The sequence below is a fragment of the Salvia miltiorrhiza genome, chromosome 5, assembly GCF_028751815.1.
Source record: "Salvia miltiorrhiza cultivar Shanhuang (shh) chromosome 5, IMPLAD_Smil_shh, whole genome shotgun sequence".
Classification (NCBI taxonomy): Eukaryota; Viridiplantae; Streptophyta; class Magnoliopsida; order Lamiales; family Lamiaceae; genus Salvia; species Salvia miltiorrhiza.
In genome coordinates, this window is record NC_080391.1 from 23530649 (window position 1) to 23549436 (window position 18788).

At 35.2% G+C, this 18788-nt stretch overlaps 1 long non-coding RNA gene across 1 annotated transcript; it reads left to right on the forward strand.

Moving 5' to 3' along the window:
- The first annotated feature begins 9026 nt into the window (after positions 1-9026).
- Positions 9027-9983, forward strand: LOC130986822 (uncharacterized). The gene is made up of 2 exons (XR_009089415.1): positions 9027-9325; positions 9461-9983. It is a non-coding gene; the product is annotated as an uncharacterized LOC130986822 (long non-coding RNA).
- The last annotated feature ends 8805 nt before the right edge of the window (positions 9984-18788 follow it).

Genomic DNA, 18788 nt, shown 5'->3' on the forward strand with positions numbered 1-18788 from the left:
CTACCGTCGGGTACCCTAATACCCGGCGCGGGTACCCGGCGCGAGTATTAGGGTACCCGCCCTACCCGCCTGTTTTAATTTTTTTTTTCGATTAATCAATATGGAATGAGATTTGTTATTTGTTAATCACCTTTTGCGAATTGATCAGAATCAGTGAATCACGATCACCTTTTGCGAATTGCAAAAATTCAAATACAATTACTTCAAATACAATGTATAAAATTTAAAATGAATCATTCAATCTAATAAATTGATTGCTGCGGCTGCCTAAACAAATCAACAAGTGAACAAGACAAGTAGACAACAATGTATAAACTATAAACAATCATTCAAAATCATCAAACAAATCAACAAATAAATACTAAAAATCTTAAAAAATCTGTGAAAAAAAGCAAAAATACCTCCTGCTTTCTGAGTTCTGACCGCCAAACGCAGGTGGAGGCCGTCGAACGCCGGAAACGAGGCGGCGCCTGAGGGTGGACTGCTGCAGAGGGGACACCGGGACGGTGGGGACTGGGAGGCAGAGCCGGCGCCGCGCAGACGCAGAGGGAGAGAAAGAAAGAATTTACGTGGGTTGTGTGATACTCTGATTAGTTTAGTTAGGGCTTTACAATTATTAAAAAACAAAAATAAATAAAAATATAAAATTTATATTAAATATCTAATATTTGCGGGTATGCGGGTATACCCGGTACCCGACGGGTATACCCGATACCCGTGCAATTTTCACGGCATTATCCCGACCCCGACCCGGTTCCCGTCTCTGGCGGGTGTCGGGTACCCGGTACCCGGTCGGGTATCGGGTACGGGACGGGTATACCCGATACCCGCGACCCGGATAGACACCCCTACTTGCATGTATTGTACGAGCTCGTTTGGTACGGGTGATTAGGGTGTATAAGAGCATCCATAGTGGGTGACTCGATGGGGTTACTCGAGTCACCCACCCATAGAGTCACCCCACTGCAGATGCCTCTTACTCGAGTCTTACTTGAATTTTCGGCTAATGCTCGTTCGCTTTTTTCCTCCATACGTGTAGTACACGCGCAGGAAAAAAAGGAAAAATCTGAACATTACCTGGATTGCGGCGCCATTGAAGGAGGATAAATAAATGAAGATGGAGCGCAACTGCCTAGGAGTAGGATGATGAGTAGTTTAGGGTTTTAAAATTATAATTGGGCTAAAAATATTTGGGCTTCTATTTTAAATTAGTTTTAATTTAAAATTATAATTGGGCTAAAAATATCTAGGCTTCTATTTTAAATTAGTAAAGAAAAATTGAAAAATGTTTGGGCTTGTGTTTTTTATTATAATTTTTTAAAATTTGTAAATTTTTAAATTTATATTTAAATTTTAGTAATTTAAATTAATGTAATTTTAATTTGAAGTAATTGTGTTATTTAAATTTGTGCAATTAAATTTAAATAAAAATTTAAAAAATCAAAACTAAAAAAATCAAGTAAGAGATCAAATCATCCCACTGTGGCCTCCTTACTCATAGTGGTCACCCCTTCTATCAAGTAAGTTCCTTACTCAATCACTGTGGAAGTGTGGATGCTCTAATATACCTATGACATCATAATATTTTATTTGGTAAGAAATAAATTCATGGAATTTCAAACAAAATTTAAAGTTCATGAAAAAGTTGAAAATTGGAGCAATATTCATGAGTTTTAATGTAATTAATCTAATTAAAAATAATAGAATTGAAGTACCCAAAAAAATACTCTTTAATAAGTCAAGTTAAATTCTAATGAACCATTAATCATTTTCTTATGCTAAGTTCACTATTTTATTGTCTATGCTGAAATCAAACGAGGAGAATGTAACATTTACGACATGAAATGCTATTCCATTGACATTGGAAGATGGGGAATTCATTCCTATGAGTGAGATCTTTGCTCATACAATGGCTTCAATATTGAAGTATAGCGAACTCTACGAAGGTGAAGTACCCTAAATAATTATGAAATATAGAATCATTTTCCGTCTTTCGATCACGAAAATCTACGATGGATGCATTATCTTATTAAATGAATATATCACTTGGATTTGAATCTCATTATGGCCGATTTTTTTTTCAAATGCATTAATTTAACACTGAGTGCATTCATTTTATAGAAAAATATATTCTTTTTTAACTTGAAAAGCATGTTTTAAATTTCTTATGTTCTCACAAAAAATGTATATAATTCTCACGATAAACACATTAAAATATAAACTACGAATTGTGAACACATGTGATGAGGAGTAATATGTGCAGAGCAGAGGAATGGGCATTCTGCCCGAGAAGCACCAGAGGAATTACTCGGACAGAGGAATGGGCTTGGGCAGAGGGATTGCGCTGCCGCCAGAGCAGAGGGACCGCACTGCTGCCAGAGCAGAGGGATCGCGCTACCAGAGCAGAGCAGAGCAGCAGAGCAGAGTAGCAGAGCAGAGTAGAGCAGAGCAGAGCAGACCTCGGCTCTGCCAGAGCAGAGATCAACCTCGCGCTGCCAGAGCAGAGCTACCAGCTCTGCCAGAGCAGAGATCAACCCGCGCTGCCAGAGCAGAGCTGCCAGCTCTGCCAGAGACGACCTTGCCAGAGCTAACTTTACCACCGAGTTGGGCTCCATTTCTCTATTTCGTGGGCTTCAAAGTTAGGCCCAATTAGTTATCTATAAATAGAAGGTTTAGCATTAGCATTAGAGGGATCAATTCATTATATCACTCCACTTGTAATATGTAAAATACTCTTGAAATAGTGAAAACAACGAAAACCCTCCTGTGGACATAGGTCTTCATGACCGAACCACGTAAATCTTGTCTCATTTATTGCTTTCTAATTTAGGTGTTGATTTCATGATTCACCAACTTGTTGATTTCACGATTTATCAACATGATGAATTCGTTGTGAAAAATAATTAATTCAGAAAAATAATTTTTTTGCGCTCATGTAATTCAAATTGAGAACCATGAATTCATCCAGCAAACTGGTGATTCCACCATTGATCGTGATTAAAACACTGAAAATAATTCTTATTTTTAGATTCTTAGTTTATATTTTAAAATGGATGAAAATGATTTATAGTTATATTTTAAAATGATTTTTTTTATCCAATCCCTGCATATATTATGCATAATGTTTTATTTTTTAATATCTTCATTAATTATATTATAATTATAATTATAGTTTATTTATTTATTTAGAATTACTACATGTACTGAACATGAATATGTCTATGTTTTAGTATCTTATTTCGACATCATAAGAGCATCTTCAAATGTGGGGCTATAAAGAGGCTCTATAAGAGCATCTTCAAATGTGGGATTCTATAAAGGGCTCCATAATCCTCATTTTCATTTTATCTCATTTTTATTTTTCAAAATTAAAATCCAACATTTCATTAAAATTAAATTCCAACATTGTGACGCCCAAGAACAAAGTGCGGAGTGATCGCCGGTGCAACAAAGGCACGGACAAAGAGTGGCCCCGATTAAGACTTCCAAGCGGAGGGGCACAGGGATAAACTGAAACACACCCGAACGAGAGGGATTCCGAGAATATGTTGGAATGGGACAACATATTCAAGGAGAGCTTAAATGATTTGATAGGTGCTATTCATATCAACAAGATGCATCTTCTGGTGCCCACGTGGAAGAAACTCCAAGGTTAAGCGTGCTTGACTTAGATCAATTCAGGGATGAGTGGCCCCTTGGAAAGTTTCTCGGGGAGCGTGCGAGTGAGGACAAAAACACGTTAGAAAAGACTCGTGTTGGTTTGTGGGGACAACCGTCAACTCTGGAGCCGGACTGTTACAAACATTACATTAATTAAAATAAAATAACATACTTAAAATATAATATAATAATTAAAATTAAAATTACAATAATTTAATAATGGCTCAATCGGACTAAAACGAGCCCAAAAATACTCTTTCATATCTGAGGTGAGGCGACCGTGAAGGTCGCAATCTCACATGGAGGATTGTCCAGCCAAATATGCTCGAAATTTCGGTGAAGCTCCAATGCGAGGATGAGATGCGACTGAGCTACTTGAAGGCTCGTCGATGATCATGTTGTGCAAAATGATGCACGTAAACATGATGTCACTCAACTACTCCTTCTTTCAAAGACAAGAAGGTCCTTGGACAATTGCCCAACGAGCTTGAAGGACGCCAAAGGCTCGTTCGATGTCCGCTTGCTTCATCAACTTGAATCTTCTACTCTTTTCGGCCGACGAAAAAGGGGACTCTTCAAGAAAGTGGGCCAATCGGAGTAGATGTCGTCAGTCAAATAACACCCCATAGTGTAATAGCCGTTGTTGACTTGATATGTGATCGGTGGAGCCCTTTCTTCAAGAACTTTATTAAACAACGACGATACATTGAGCACGTTGATGTCGTTGTTTGAGCCAGGAACCCCAAAAACCGCGTGCCAAATCTATAGATCTTGGGATGCGACAGTTTGGAGGATGATCGTTGGCTCCACCTGATCACCTCAAGTGTATGCTCCTTGCCATGCCACCGGACAATTGTTCCACGTCCAGTGCCTGCAATCCAGGCTCCAAGCATCTCGGGGAACCCGTGCTTTTCCTCGTGCAGTGCAAGAAGCCTTTGATAGTCGGTGGACGTCGGCCTCCTCAAGTATTTTGCACCGAGGAGTTGGACGATGGCTCGACAAAATTTTCTCAAGAACTCCAACGATGTAGACTCCGCAATTCGCAATTACTCATCGTATTGGTCAGTTGCACCTCCATTTGCAAGTTGCCGAATAGCAACGATGTATTTCTACAGCGATGTAAAGCTGGGTCTGCCATGTGCGTCTGGACGTTGTTGGAAGTAAGGATCGGACTGCACGGCGTTGACGACGCGCAAAAACAAGAGGCGGCACACATGGAAATGGCTCTGGAAGAAAGAATCGGTGTAGACAAGATTTGGGGCAAAATAATCCCCGTAAAGCCATTGTGCGACGGCTTCACGATCCCGACGAATGTAAATTTTCTTCGTCTGTCTCCTTCATCTAGGAAGGCTTTCTGACGGACCAACGACGTTTGGAATTTCATAAAATTACGATACAAGTTGGGCGAATTGGACATCACGTTGCTCGTCGGAGCTTGAGTCGGAGGAAGATTGGAAATATAATGATGGCATTTTGCTAGAAAAAAGAAAATTATATGAAGATTGGGAAGAAAAATAATATGTGAAATGAAGTAGAAATTAAGTGAATTTTATAGGAAAAAATGAAGAAGAAAGGTTAAGGTGCAGATAGGCCCCTATAGTGTATTGCTCTCCACACTCACTGTGTGTGCAAATAGGCCCCCAAAATTCGAAAAATTGATCAATTAAGCTCGTTTGACTAACCGTTGTTAGTCAAACGTTAGTCAATTTTTTTAACCCCCAATTTCTTTTTACTTTCAATTTCTACCCTCAATTCCAATTCAGCCACCGCCGACATCTCCCTCGGACTCTCTTCTCTTCCGGCGGTGACGAGGCCACCGGTCACCTCTTCTTCGCTTGAGGCAACAGCAAAATCATTTTGATTCATCCTATTCAAAGCATTTAAATGTGTACACTAAATAGATATATACACAAGCATCAAAGAACAAGTAATAACGCAATAATCTGCAAATATATCTACTAATTCTTATTCAATTACAACTCAATTCACACAACACGAAACAACAAAATTCAAAATCATGATTCAAAAAATGAGTAATTGTAAGGACTTACATTTTTTTTAATGTTTACTAATAACGAAAGAAAAACTCCATACCTTATCATTTTTGTCAAAAGTTTTCTTTGGCTGAATCAGGATTCAGGGAGGAAGGTGTGTGTATAAGGAGCGAAATTCAAAAAGAAAAGTTGTAGGATGATTAAGAGGGTTTCGGAGAGCTTGTGGCCGCTTAAAATCAGATTCTAAATAAATAGAATCGGGCTTTTAAAGTGTTTGCTTCGTATAAATTTGTGAAGAATGCAGGAGATGGGGATGGCGACTGGAGAGGCACATTGTCGGCGAAGGTGAGCAGCGCGTTGGACGGAGGTCACGGAGTAGAGCACTGTTCTATTCTAATCTTTCCCGTAAGTTGTTGTTTCCCCTTTTTTGATTTCGGGGTCGTGGATCTGAGAAGATTCAGGAACTTGAGGAAATAGATATTCTCTTTAATACTCTCCGGTGCAGCCGCCTCAAGCAAAGAAGAAGAGGTGACCGGCGGCCTCGTCGCCGCTTCCGGCGGCGACGAAGCCGAGGGAGATGTCGGCGGTGGCTGAATTAAAATTGGGGATAGAAATTGAAAGAAGAATGAAATTGGGGGTTAAAAAAAAATTGACTAACGTTTGACTAACAACGATTAGTCGAGCGGGCTTAATTGATCGATTTTTCGGACTTTAGAGCCCTATTTGCACACACAGTGAGTATGGAGAGCAATACGCTATAGGAGCTTATACTACAGGAATCTATCTGCACTTTAACTCAAAAAAAAAAAAAGCAAAAGTGTCTGCCAATTTTTTTTTAAATTAAAATTGGACCGTTATAGTCGATTTTTTAATTTTTTTTTCAGCACGAGCCTGTGGAGCGCCAGCATTCGGTCGCCTCCTGCGCGTCGCATCGACACAACTCGGCCACCCCCTACATGTAATGAATGGAAAAAAAGCCCATAAAAATTGTAGCATACGCTTTTATTTGTTTGATTTGACAGCAGATGTGTTTTTTTGATGACAAGCGCCTTAAATATTTTGTTAAATGATTAGATTATGTATGTAGTTAGATTTGAATTAGGAAATGACATCGAAATTGTATATATTCGCAGTAATTAAGGTTCTTTGTTCAAGACATAGATCCGACATTTGCTCTGATCAACATTAGTCCTCCAACATTGGCCCAATGCCTAATTGAGAGTCGCTTAACTTCTTGTAGATGCATACTTCAAATATATCGAGGACCAATAGTTCTCATGTGATTATGAGATAATAACAATTTTTAAAATAACTTTTGGACCTTGTTGTAAGTTTGTCATTCTATTTTTTTTTTTTTTTTGAGCAAATACCACCAAAATCCTTATTGTTTCGTCAAATTCGTATTTTTCTCTTGACCTTAAAATTTTTTGTTAAAATTCTTGAACTTAATCCCGATTCTTATTTTTCCCATAAAATTGTTCGGCCCCTAAACTTATGCTGACATGGCTGTCGAAAATCCACGTAGGATTAAATTTCTGGCGAATCGTTGATTGTTTTTAAGTGAGAACATTAAACGTCGTCGTTTTAAATGAAATTAGGGTTCTTCAGAGATGATCTGCCCCTCTCCTATCTTCTCCTCCGGCCGCCTCTCTCCCGCTAACCCCTCTCTCCTTTCTTTACAGACTCCCTCTCCTCTCTTCTCCTCTAGCCGCCGTGACCAGGCCGCCTCTCTCCCGCTAACCCCTCTCTCATCTCTTTACAGATCCCCTCTCCTCTCTTCTCCTCCAGCCGTCGCGACTAAGCCGCTTCTCTCCCGCTAATTCCTCTCTCCTCTCTTCTTCTCTGGCCGCCACGGATACGCAAGCATGAGGCCGCCACCGCTGTAACTCCGGCGAGGAGCGTCAGCCTCGTCCTTCGTCTGTACTCCCTCAAGCTGAAACGCCCTGTGAATCTCCCTTTCTGTCCACTCCCATCCGCCCTTGGCTGGGCAACAGCGACACCACCGCCGCCGACCCCAGCCTCCCTCATCTCTCTCAACTCTACCCCTAAGTTAGACGACGGCACACAACCGCCGACCGCCTTGTTGCCTCAACCAAACCAGATACCCTCAACAAGAAGCTCGGCAAAACGACGAGAAAACGTCATTTTAAGGTCAAGAAAAAAATGAGAATCACATCAAACTTTAGAGATTTTGACGCTATTAAGTTAGATGCAAAACGACGTCGTTTAGCTTTTAATTAATCTACTCAGCATAAGTGTGCCACGTTGGTGACACGTCATCTAACTAATGGCCGGAAAACGTCACTAAGGGAAAAACGAGAATCAAAGCAACGATTAAGGATTTTAACAAGAAATTTTAAGGTCAAGGGAAAAATGCGAATTTGGCAAAACTACAAGGATTTTGGTGCTATTTGCCCTTTTTTCATGATATTTTGAAGCTGAGATTTAGGTATTCTTTGATCCTTAATATCGATTTCATTGGACCGTCTGAAATCACAACTTGAATCACTGAAAAGAAAGAATGAAAAATGGTGAACTTCTCTTTTATAGAAAATGAGGTAAAAAAAAGAGAGAAACATTTAATGGCATAAATTTTTATTATTCTTGTTTTTCTCATGATAAATTTATCCATCAAAGAGAACACACCCTAAATGTAATACTCCCTCCGTCCACCAAAGATATGTCACTTTACTTTCAGCACGAGTTTTAATAAAATGTGAGTGAAGTTAGTAGATGAGTAAGGGTCCCACTTTAAATGTGAGTGGAATGGTGTGGACCCTACTATTAAAAATGTATGTGGCATACTTTTTGTGGAAAGACGAAAAAGAAAATTGTGGCATATCTTTGGTGGACGGAGGGAGTAATTTTTTATAAAAAAAAACATATAAATTATTTCATAATATATTTATAAATTATGAATATATATTTTTTAATAAAATAAGTGTTAACATGACATATGTCTACGTTACATGTCAAGCTAAAATGAAGAAGTATATTAAAGAGGACTTTCATCCGCTATAATATGACTTAGCGAAACAAATATTTGAAAAATACGAAATGAACTTCAAAAAAGTACAATGCGCTATAACTAGGGCTGGTAAATCGGTGCCGGTTTTCCGGTTAAAACCGTAACCGAACCGGAAAAACCGATAACCGGTTTTTCCCGGTTCGGTTATCGGTTAGTGTATATCTAGTTAACCGGTTAATCGGTTTAACCGATTGGTTAACCGGTTAAACCGATTAACCGGTTAAATTTATTAAATTAATTAAATAATTTATATTTTATTTATAAATATGATAAACCCCATTAATTTATCTATGAATCTGTGCGCCCATTAATGTATTAACTAACCCCAAAAAGGCAAAAAGTAAGCCTTGAGAGTTGAGACCCATCAGATGGGTTTAATAGATGGATTCGTCCTCATTAATTTCAGGAAACAGCCCCTACCGTCTCTCTCCCCTTCCTTCTCCGGCGGCCCTTGCCAGTTCTCGACGTCTCCGGCGCAGCGAGGCTGGTGCCTCTCCTCCCCCCTCCTTTCTATATTCTCTCTTTCCCCAATTTCTCAAATTAAAGCTACCTAAGGTTCTCTCTAAATTTCCCCTTTCAATTCCACTTCTCCGGTGAACTCTGCCGCCGCCGCTGCTACTGCCTGAACGTCTCCGTGCCTCAGGTAAGCCTCTCAAGTTCTCAACCTCTCGCTGTCTCTCTTTTTCCCTCTCTGCCTCTCAACCTCTCTCTGTCTATCTATCTATCTCTCTCTCTCTCTCTCTCTCTCTCTCTCTCTCTCATTTCCCTCTATTGGCAGCCATCGCAGACCGCCCTGGCTCGGGCCGCGCCGGCGGTCGCCGCCGTTGGACGCGCCCCATCGCTGTGGCTCGCGGCTGGTGCTGGTGCCCCATCAGATCTGTGGACGAATCCATGGCAGAGAAGAAAATGGGAACTGAATCGACAATGGTGGAAGGAATTGTTGAGATTGACCGGTTAACCGAACCAAAAACCAGTTCAATTTTCGGTTATCATTTTGTCTGTGGTTCTGGTTAACAGGTAAACCGGTTCGGTTATAACCGAACCGGACCGATTACCAGCCCTAGCTATAACGTAAGAATTATGTGATAAAAATAAAGATATGTAACAATTCTCATTCAAACAACTTATAAAAACCTCATATAAAATAAATATTGTCTAAATAACACTAAACACTTGCTAGAGTCGCATACGACATTTATTATTCAATTTATATTATCCCATAATACATTATATGTCTTATTAAATATTCAACATTCTTCAAAAGGAACCTTAATATTGAACATAAATTTATGTTGAAATAGTAGGACATTTTGAATCTCCTTTGGAACAACAAACTCCTTTAATATAAGAAAAATGCACACATTAATACATCTTAACATGTGTTTACGTAGATTATTAATTTGTATTGGTTTTTGAAGGAAAAAAATAAAAAACTTTACCTATGTTCCTTCAACATTAATTTATCTGGCTGATTTTCCTATCTCTTGCTTACTCTCCCTATTTCTTTATATGGGCATGTATCCACGACGATCCTCACTCAAGGAAAATAAAGTATCAATCAATATCTTAAGGGTAAATATTATATTATGTGACGCTCGGGGACGCAATGTGGAGTCACCGGTGCAAAAGAGGCACGAACAAGAAGCAACTCCGATTAAGACTTTCAAGCGGAGGGGTACAGAAATGAATTGGAACACACCCGAACAAGAGGGATTTCGAGAATATGCAAGTATGAGACTGCATATTCGAGAAGAGCTTAAATGATTTGATTGGTTCTACTCATATAAACAAGATGCATCTTTTTTTATGGTGACCACATGGAAGAAACTTCAAGGTTAAGCGTACTTGGCTTGAAGCAATTTCAGGATGGGTGACCCGTGGAAAGTTTCTCGGGGAGCGTGCGAGTGAGAACAAAACACACTAGAAAAGACTCGTGTTGGTCTTTGGGTATAACCGTCAAGTCTAGAGTCGGGCTGTTATAGGTGGTATTAGAAGCGAACCTCTCCCAGTACTGTGTGGTTCGAGGATGAACCAAGCGGAAGCTGATGGGCCTGTGAGTCTGTGACGCCCGTGGACAAAATGCGGAGTAATCGCCGGTGAAAAAGAGACATGGACAAGGAGCGGCTCTGATTAAGATTTCCAAGCGAAGGAATGCAGGGATGAACCGGAACACACCCGGACGAGAGGGATTCCGAGAATATGCAGGTATGAGACTACATATTCGAGGAGAGCTTAAATGATTTGAGAAGTGCTTCTCATATCAACAAGATCTATCTTCTTTTCTGGTGACCATATGGAAGAAACTCCAAGGTTAAGTGTGTTTGCCTTGGAGCAATTCCAGAATGATGACCCTCTGGAAAGTTTCTCAAGGAGCGTGCGAGTGAGGACAAAACACTAGAGATGTCAAATGGTACGGGTCGGGCCAGCCCGGCCCGAACCCACTGGGCTTTCGATTTTTTCGGGTCGGGTCGGCCCGGCCCGAAATTAGATCGAGCTACAAAATTCTAGGCCCAGCCCAGCCCCTCTCGGGCCATCGGGCGGTCGGGCTAAACCGGCCCATAATTTCTTTAATATTATTTCTTTTACAAAAATAATAAAAAATAATTTAAATTAAAAAAATTAACTCAAATTTGAATTAATAAACTTGGGCTCTTATATCTTAATTTCGGCACAAACATCTCAAATTTGAGCTAGAATACACCATATGTTGCATTGCTGCTCTACACAAATGGAGCAATTAAAAATTCATAACAAATGATGTATTTAATTAGTGCATTATTAATCGACAAGATAGTCCTCATAAAAAAATAAAAATCATAAATCATATCATTGTATAAACATGAATTAAATTTTGTTTTTGTAATCCAGCTTGAGATAATAAATGGGCGGGCCAAAAAAGCCCGAAAACCCCGGGCTTAAAAGCCCGAAACTCGATAAGCCCGACGGGCCAAAAACCCCGGGCTTTTAGGCCCGATTTTTTTTGGGCTCTATTTTTTCAAGCCCAGCCCGCCTCCTAACCCGGGCGAGCCGGGCCGGCCCATCGGGCCGGGTTGATTTTGACATCTCTAGAAAATACTCGTGTTGGTCTGTGGAGACAACCATAAGAAATGTTTTAAAAAAAACCTTAAAAACCTCAAAACGACTTGTGTCATATCATTTAACAAAATGACATTATTTTGTGTCACGCCAGTTAATTCAAATCGCGTTGAAAATCAATTCATCCAACATCATTTAATTTTTTTTAACTGATATGGCATAAAACGACGTGATGTTGTGCCATGTCATTTACAAAAATAAACTATAAATTATACGGTGACATCCGGCGAGCCACATCATGATTGCGGAGAATGAAAAATGGACGCATGACATTTTTAATACAAATCTAATAATTTAAATTTTTTTAAAAAACATTATTAATAATTCGATATATTTTTTATAAAGCAGAATTTAATATGATATTTATCAATATCTTAAAATATTTTATATATGCCATGAATCTTGTTTCATCTATTAATATTCCAATGATACCGATAGCTATGTCACCAGTTTACTGATAACTTCAATTTATGCACATGAAGGCATCCATATATAAAGTATGAGCTATATTTGAATTTGAATTATACTTTTTAAGCCTTTGCAATATATATATATATATATATATATATATATATATATAGGGGAGGGATCTATGGAGAATTATATTTTTCGAAAAAATGGAGAATAACGAATAAATCTATAAATTTTACGAACATATCAGCATAACTAATGAACAGATGTATTCAGTAAATACAGTAAATATAGTGAAAATCTCGCCCCTCTCAGGATTCGAACCCAGACCAAAATCTTATTCATACGATGCATTAATTTATTCATCGAAATGATAGACTTATTCGTTATTTTTTCACGCATTCTTCATTTTCAAAATATTTAGCATTCTCCATGGATCTTCTCCCTATATATATATAGGTAGTGGCGGATTCGGGGGGGGGGGGGGGGGGGGGGGGGCTAGGGGGGGCTGAAGCCCCCTCCCAATTTTTGATTTTTTTTTTTAATATAGAAATTTATTTCACTTAATATATCAATATATATGTATATGTGTATATAAATAAGAAATAGAAGAAAAAATATAATACATTATTTCTAGTATATCCAACTATCCATATTAATTCTTTTTTCTCGTACATTGATTTGTTACATTTATGTTATTTTTATCCTATTTTTTTTTCTTAATTAATTTTTAATGTTGAATTTGAGTCCATTCTAAAGTTTAAAGTAAAATTACTAATTATTAACAATGAAAGTTAGTTTATTTGTTTAGAAAATGAAATATATTTTTTTTAAAGAATGCATAAAAGTATTGTTTTGTATACTTTCAATCTACTTGATGTTGAATTAATTGAATTGCAAACATATATCTATTATATTAAGTGATTGTTAAAAAAATGCATGAAAATAAAGTGTACGGAATGTTCAAAAAAATTTGCTTCGGGAGCTCCCGCCCCCGAACCCCCGTGTAAATGTCTACATACGTCGTAGATCAATAAATTCAGCCCCCCCTAACCTCAAATCCTGGATCCGCCCCTGTATATAGGGTTGAGTTCAATAGCGAATTATCTTTTTATTCATTATGAACAAATCTATTCATTTTACGAACAGATCAACATAAGTAATGAACAATCGTATTTAGTAAAAATAAAGAAAAACTCGCCACCAGCAGGATTCGAACCCTTGGCAAATTGCTGTTCATGTGGTACATTGATCTGTTCATTAAAATTATAGATCTGTTCGTTTTTATTTTATGAATTCTCTATTCTCCACAATATTTAGCTTCTCTGTTGAACTCTTCTCTATATATATATATGTATGTTTTTCTAGTGCTAAGCATGCGATAAGAAAAATATATTGAAGTAGTATGAAATGCGTTCATCCACATCTCGTAATTATATCAAAGTTTTATTATTGAAATTGATATCTCTCTATATTTATACTAGTTTATAACCCGTCGAGATTCGACGGGATATTATTTTATGACATAATTTATAATATTTTTTTGTCAATTATCATATTGATAAATATATTATTTGTTTTATTCGAATTTTATTCATTGTCAATTTTTAACAGAACATTACTTTTATATCTTTATCATATTCTAGAATAATAACTGATACAATTGTTAGTGGTATGTACAACATATAAGATACAACGTTAAGCAACATAATGGATCTGAACGACAGGGAGGCGCAGATCTCTGGTTGCCCTAGGATTAGGGTTTGAACAACGAAAAAGGCAGAGACACGTAAAATAATCATAACATTAAGCAACATAACTGCATTAACTGACATTTAAAAACGAATAAAACTAACATAAGAATTAAGAAATTTTCAAACTCTTTAACCATTATGCCATAATTTACTTGAGAAAACTAAAAGTAAAAATGCTCAAAATGACCAACTACACAACATCTCACTAACTGGCCAATTGACGACATCTTCAAAAACATGCAACACAATAGTCATTTTCAATTCTTCAATTTAATTCTTGAATCTACAACAAGCCTTAAAAGCTTTGCTTCAAGATGAAGTCTTTGAATTTTGAATTATGAATCTCACATAGCCTCTGCAAGCAAAAGATAAAACATACATAAGCAATTGTCAAATAGAGAAAGTCAAGACGCAATTCATCACTTAGTAAAAAAAAATGTTGCTATAAAGAAATTTTATAACTCATTAACAATTAACCCATAATTACTAAAGAAAATAAAAAATAAAGATGAAAAATCCATTCTTTAAATCCTAGCTTCATCACGAAAGTAAATAATCTTTATATCGAGGTGATGCTTCTGAATCAAATGTAGAAGTTGTATTTGATCGAGTTTCAATGAGAAACCACTTTAAATTATAATTTTCGAGTAAGATTTTAAAAATAACTTAATATTTGGTTAGAATTTAGTCACCCTTAGTTGTTGACAACTACGAAGTAAGGTGATGAAGCAAAACAATGAGGTTAGGTTCAACTATCCAATATAGTTGATCGCAGATGAGCATGAAGATGAATCGAAATGATGAGGCTAAAGTTCAACCACCTAGAGCCACTTAAAGCGTATTTATCTATTCCAAACTCAATTAATTACCGAAACATGTTTAATTTTATAAATATAAGTTGTAACAATAATTGGTTTGTCTCAATAAAAGTCGAATGTTACAAAATGAATATTAGTAATAAATAGTACTCCCCTGTCTCTCAAATACCTTCATATATTTCATTTTTGGGACGTCCCCCAAATAACTTCCTATCTATTTTGGGACATTACCACACCACTAATAATATTTATTTATTCTTACTTTCAACCTTTTACATTTCTCAATATTAATTATAACACTTTCTCATTATTAATTACTTTTTCTTCACTGTCAATACACTTAATAATTTTTTCTTAAAACCCGTGTCATGCCCTACTTGGAAGTTATTTGGGGAACGGAGGAGTAAGAACAACAACAAAAATTAAAAAATGGTAAACATTACACATAGGCTTGTAGATTAATGATCACAACCATTTAGAATTTGTATACATGTACATATCTCAAACTCGGACTAAAAGTGATTTTACTACTCATGCTCGTCCCGAATTCATATTATAATAATCGTTAATTATACAGACATATTTAAATTTTAAATTTATGTTATTACATTAATTGATTGTTTGTCTTAATAATAATAAATATTAATAATAAAATAATATAAATGTTCAAACCAATTTAATATTTATATATTGTGTATTAAAAATGATTTAATTACTATTTCTCATCTCATTAGTCCCATACAATAATACACTCGCTAATTACTTGAATTCATTAAATTTATAGAATATATAAGTAATCAAATATAAATTGCTACAATGGTTAGTTATTCATCTCCATTCAAGTTCAAATTAATTACTCCCCCCGTCCCACGAAGCATGACCTAATTTTTTTTTAGGTTGTCCCACGAAGCTTGACCTGTTTCTAAAAATGGATAAAAAATTTACCTTTTATTTACCTTTTCACTTTTTCATTTACCATATTTAACACACAAAATATCAATTTCTTAATTCTCGTGCCGAAAAGAACTGGGTCATGCTTCATGGGACGGAGGAAACACTATTTATTTGGCCAAATTAAATTGAAGAAACAAATTATTTCTCACCTTAATATTAAATTGATGAAAATATACATAAAGTGTCATGAAAAATCAATGCGAGATTCAAATTATATAATTTTATTTATTTAATTTTAGGGGTTTAATTGTACTATCATTTTATTTAGATGTACAGAATGTATTCTTTTTATTTGAGTTTTTCATTGATGGAGTTTAATGAAAAGTCGATGTAAGATTTAATTTGCTTTATTTTATCTAGAATATTATTTTTTTAGAATTACAATAAATATCTAATATATAATCAAATAAGCAACATGCACGCAGGCGATAACTCTACACCACGCAAAGGTGGGAAAACAACTGTACGAAAGCGGAACCACTATCCACACAAACGTGGGAACATTACCCACACAAAAGTTAAAAAAACTATCCGTACTTAGGCGAGATTGAACCAAAAACCTTTCACAAATTAAATGAGAGTTTTTGGATGCCCAAGCTTTTGGTAAAATCTCATGAAAAATGATGTAGTATTCCAAGTTTAAAAAATAGGAATACAAAATCCTAAAATTTCATCTTAAGATCTTGAATGATATGATGCTTTGAATCCAAATCGGGTAGTCAGAAGATTAAAATTAAGATCATATATTTTCGAGTTAAAAGAGTGAAAAGAAGATATTTGTTTATTGGAATTTAATCAACTTAATAAACTATCCAAAGCAATGTATATGGGTGGTAAAACGTAGTAATAAGTATAATATAGACACTCATATAAAGCATGAAGATATATTGAGTTACATAATTGTAAGTTTTTTGTAATAATTTTAAATTAATTTGATATGTAATATGTTTAATACATTATATTCGCATGTTATCATAAATGCAAATAATTTATAAATCCATTCTAACATTTTAGAAAATAAGATTGAAATTTTTGTTGCCATGTGGATCAAATTTTGAAGGTAAGCGTATACACAGATAGCACAAAATTTTAGAATCAAATTTCTCATGAAGTCATTAATTAGTATTTTGAATAAGATTTATGAAATTGTAAAAAGAAGTTTGTGTGATGGACATTGAAACACGAGTAAACTTTACAAAAATTTTGGGAGAGAAGCTAGTAGAATTGAGATAGTACGTGGTTGGTTTCATAAATGTGGCAAAATTAATTGCTTCATCGACGAATGCTCAAATTGATTTGTAATACACATAAATTAGAAAATTTAGATAAATGGAGACGTCATATAGGGTGAAGGATTTATTTGATGCAATTGCTCAATTAATAGTATAGAGATGTGAATATTATACGAACATTCAATTAAATTATATATCATCACATAAATTATGAATTGTTTCCATATGAGACATGACAAATCTAATTTTTGTAAATAATAAAATTTGTTGATATTGTTGGTCTCCGATGCATTTAATATGAAGGCATTTTTACCATGGTTGCATTTAAATATAGCAAAAAAATCAATGTGCCCGCAAGTAATATTAAGATTTATTTTTAGATTGTGAGTGAAGTTTTTATTATTATTATTATTATTATTATTGAATTGAGATTATGGATAAAGTTAATAATACACTACAATGTATTACTCATTTAGGTTTACCAAGATTAATGAATAAACTAAATAAGCAAAATAAAATATATATAGTGTCAATTCAAAAAAGAAAGGAAAAATAAAATTAAATTCACGACATTGATTTACATGTTTCAGATTCATACAATATGTGGCTCAATAATTAATTCAACTATGTATCAAAATGAAAATACACTAAACTATTGAATAAAATCATCAACAAACTTTAAAGGCAACAATCTTTTTTTCTTCCTGTTTCGACAATATCTTCATCTTGAATAAATTTGAAGTGGAGATTATTTGTAATGATTGCTTTAAATTCGAGAATCGACAATATCAAAATTAATGAATCTTTATTGTAATTTATACCTTTAATTTATGCTTTTATACTAATTATGACAATCACTAAAAACGTACAAGCAAAAGAAAACGTAGTGTCAATTAAAAAATTATCAAATAAAAAGAATACATAAAACTAAAAGGTACTGAACAAAAGCATCAACACAATTTTAGGTCAACAATTAATATTCGTCATGATTCGACAATATCTTCATTCTGAATAAATTTGGAATAGATATTATTATTGTGATTGCTTTAAAATATAATAAAAAAAAATACTAATCCATATAAGAACTATTTGTATTTATTTTTAGATTTATGAATAAAGTTAATCATACAACAAAATGTATTACCCATGCTTGTCTGAATTTGATTATCTTGTATAATCATACCAGAATGGATTTGTGACCCGTGAGGAAGGTGGCGATCTATATATTGCTGTCCTTGAAAAGCTTACTCTTTTTTCATTCTTGAATTCTTGAAAATGAAGTTTAGAAACAACCCAAGTTGGAGGCTCCATTAACATAAAGATATTGTCTCTAAATTTAAATATCAAAACTCATACAAAACATAAAATCAACATAACATAGAATGAAGAAGTAGAATAATCTCGGTGTAATTAGATATTCATTCAAACACCACGAGTATATATATAGTGTGATTATATATATTTTCATAATTATTTGACGTAATTGATGCAATTATATAAGGAACGTTTTAAGTAATGACACAATTATCTATATTTCTATAATTATGTGACGTAATTGATGCAATTATATAAAGAATGTTTTAAGTAATGACACAATTTTACATCATCTTATATGCATATATGTAATAATTAATTGACGTTAATAATGGGGAATTAATGATGAATCAAATAGTATATACATATGGCATATTAATTATTATTAAAAATGAATAAAATGTAGAGTTTAGAAAAATGAGAATGCAAGAATATGGAGAAGCCACCTAGGATAGAGAAAGAAGGAGATTTGTGGAATATGTATCCTATTTAATAATAGATAGATTAAGAAAAGTTTTGGATGAAAT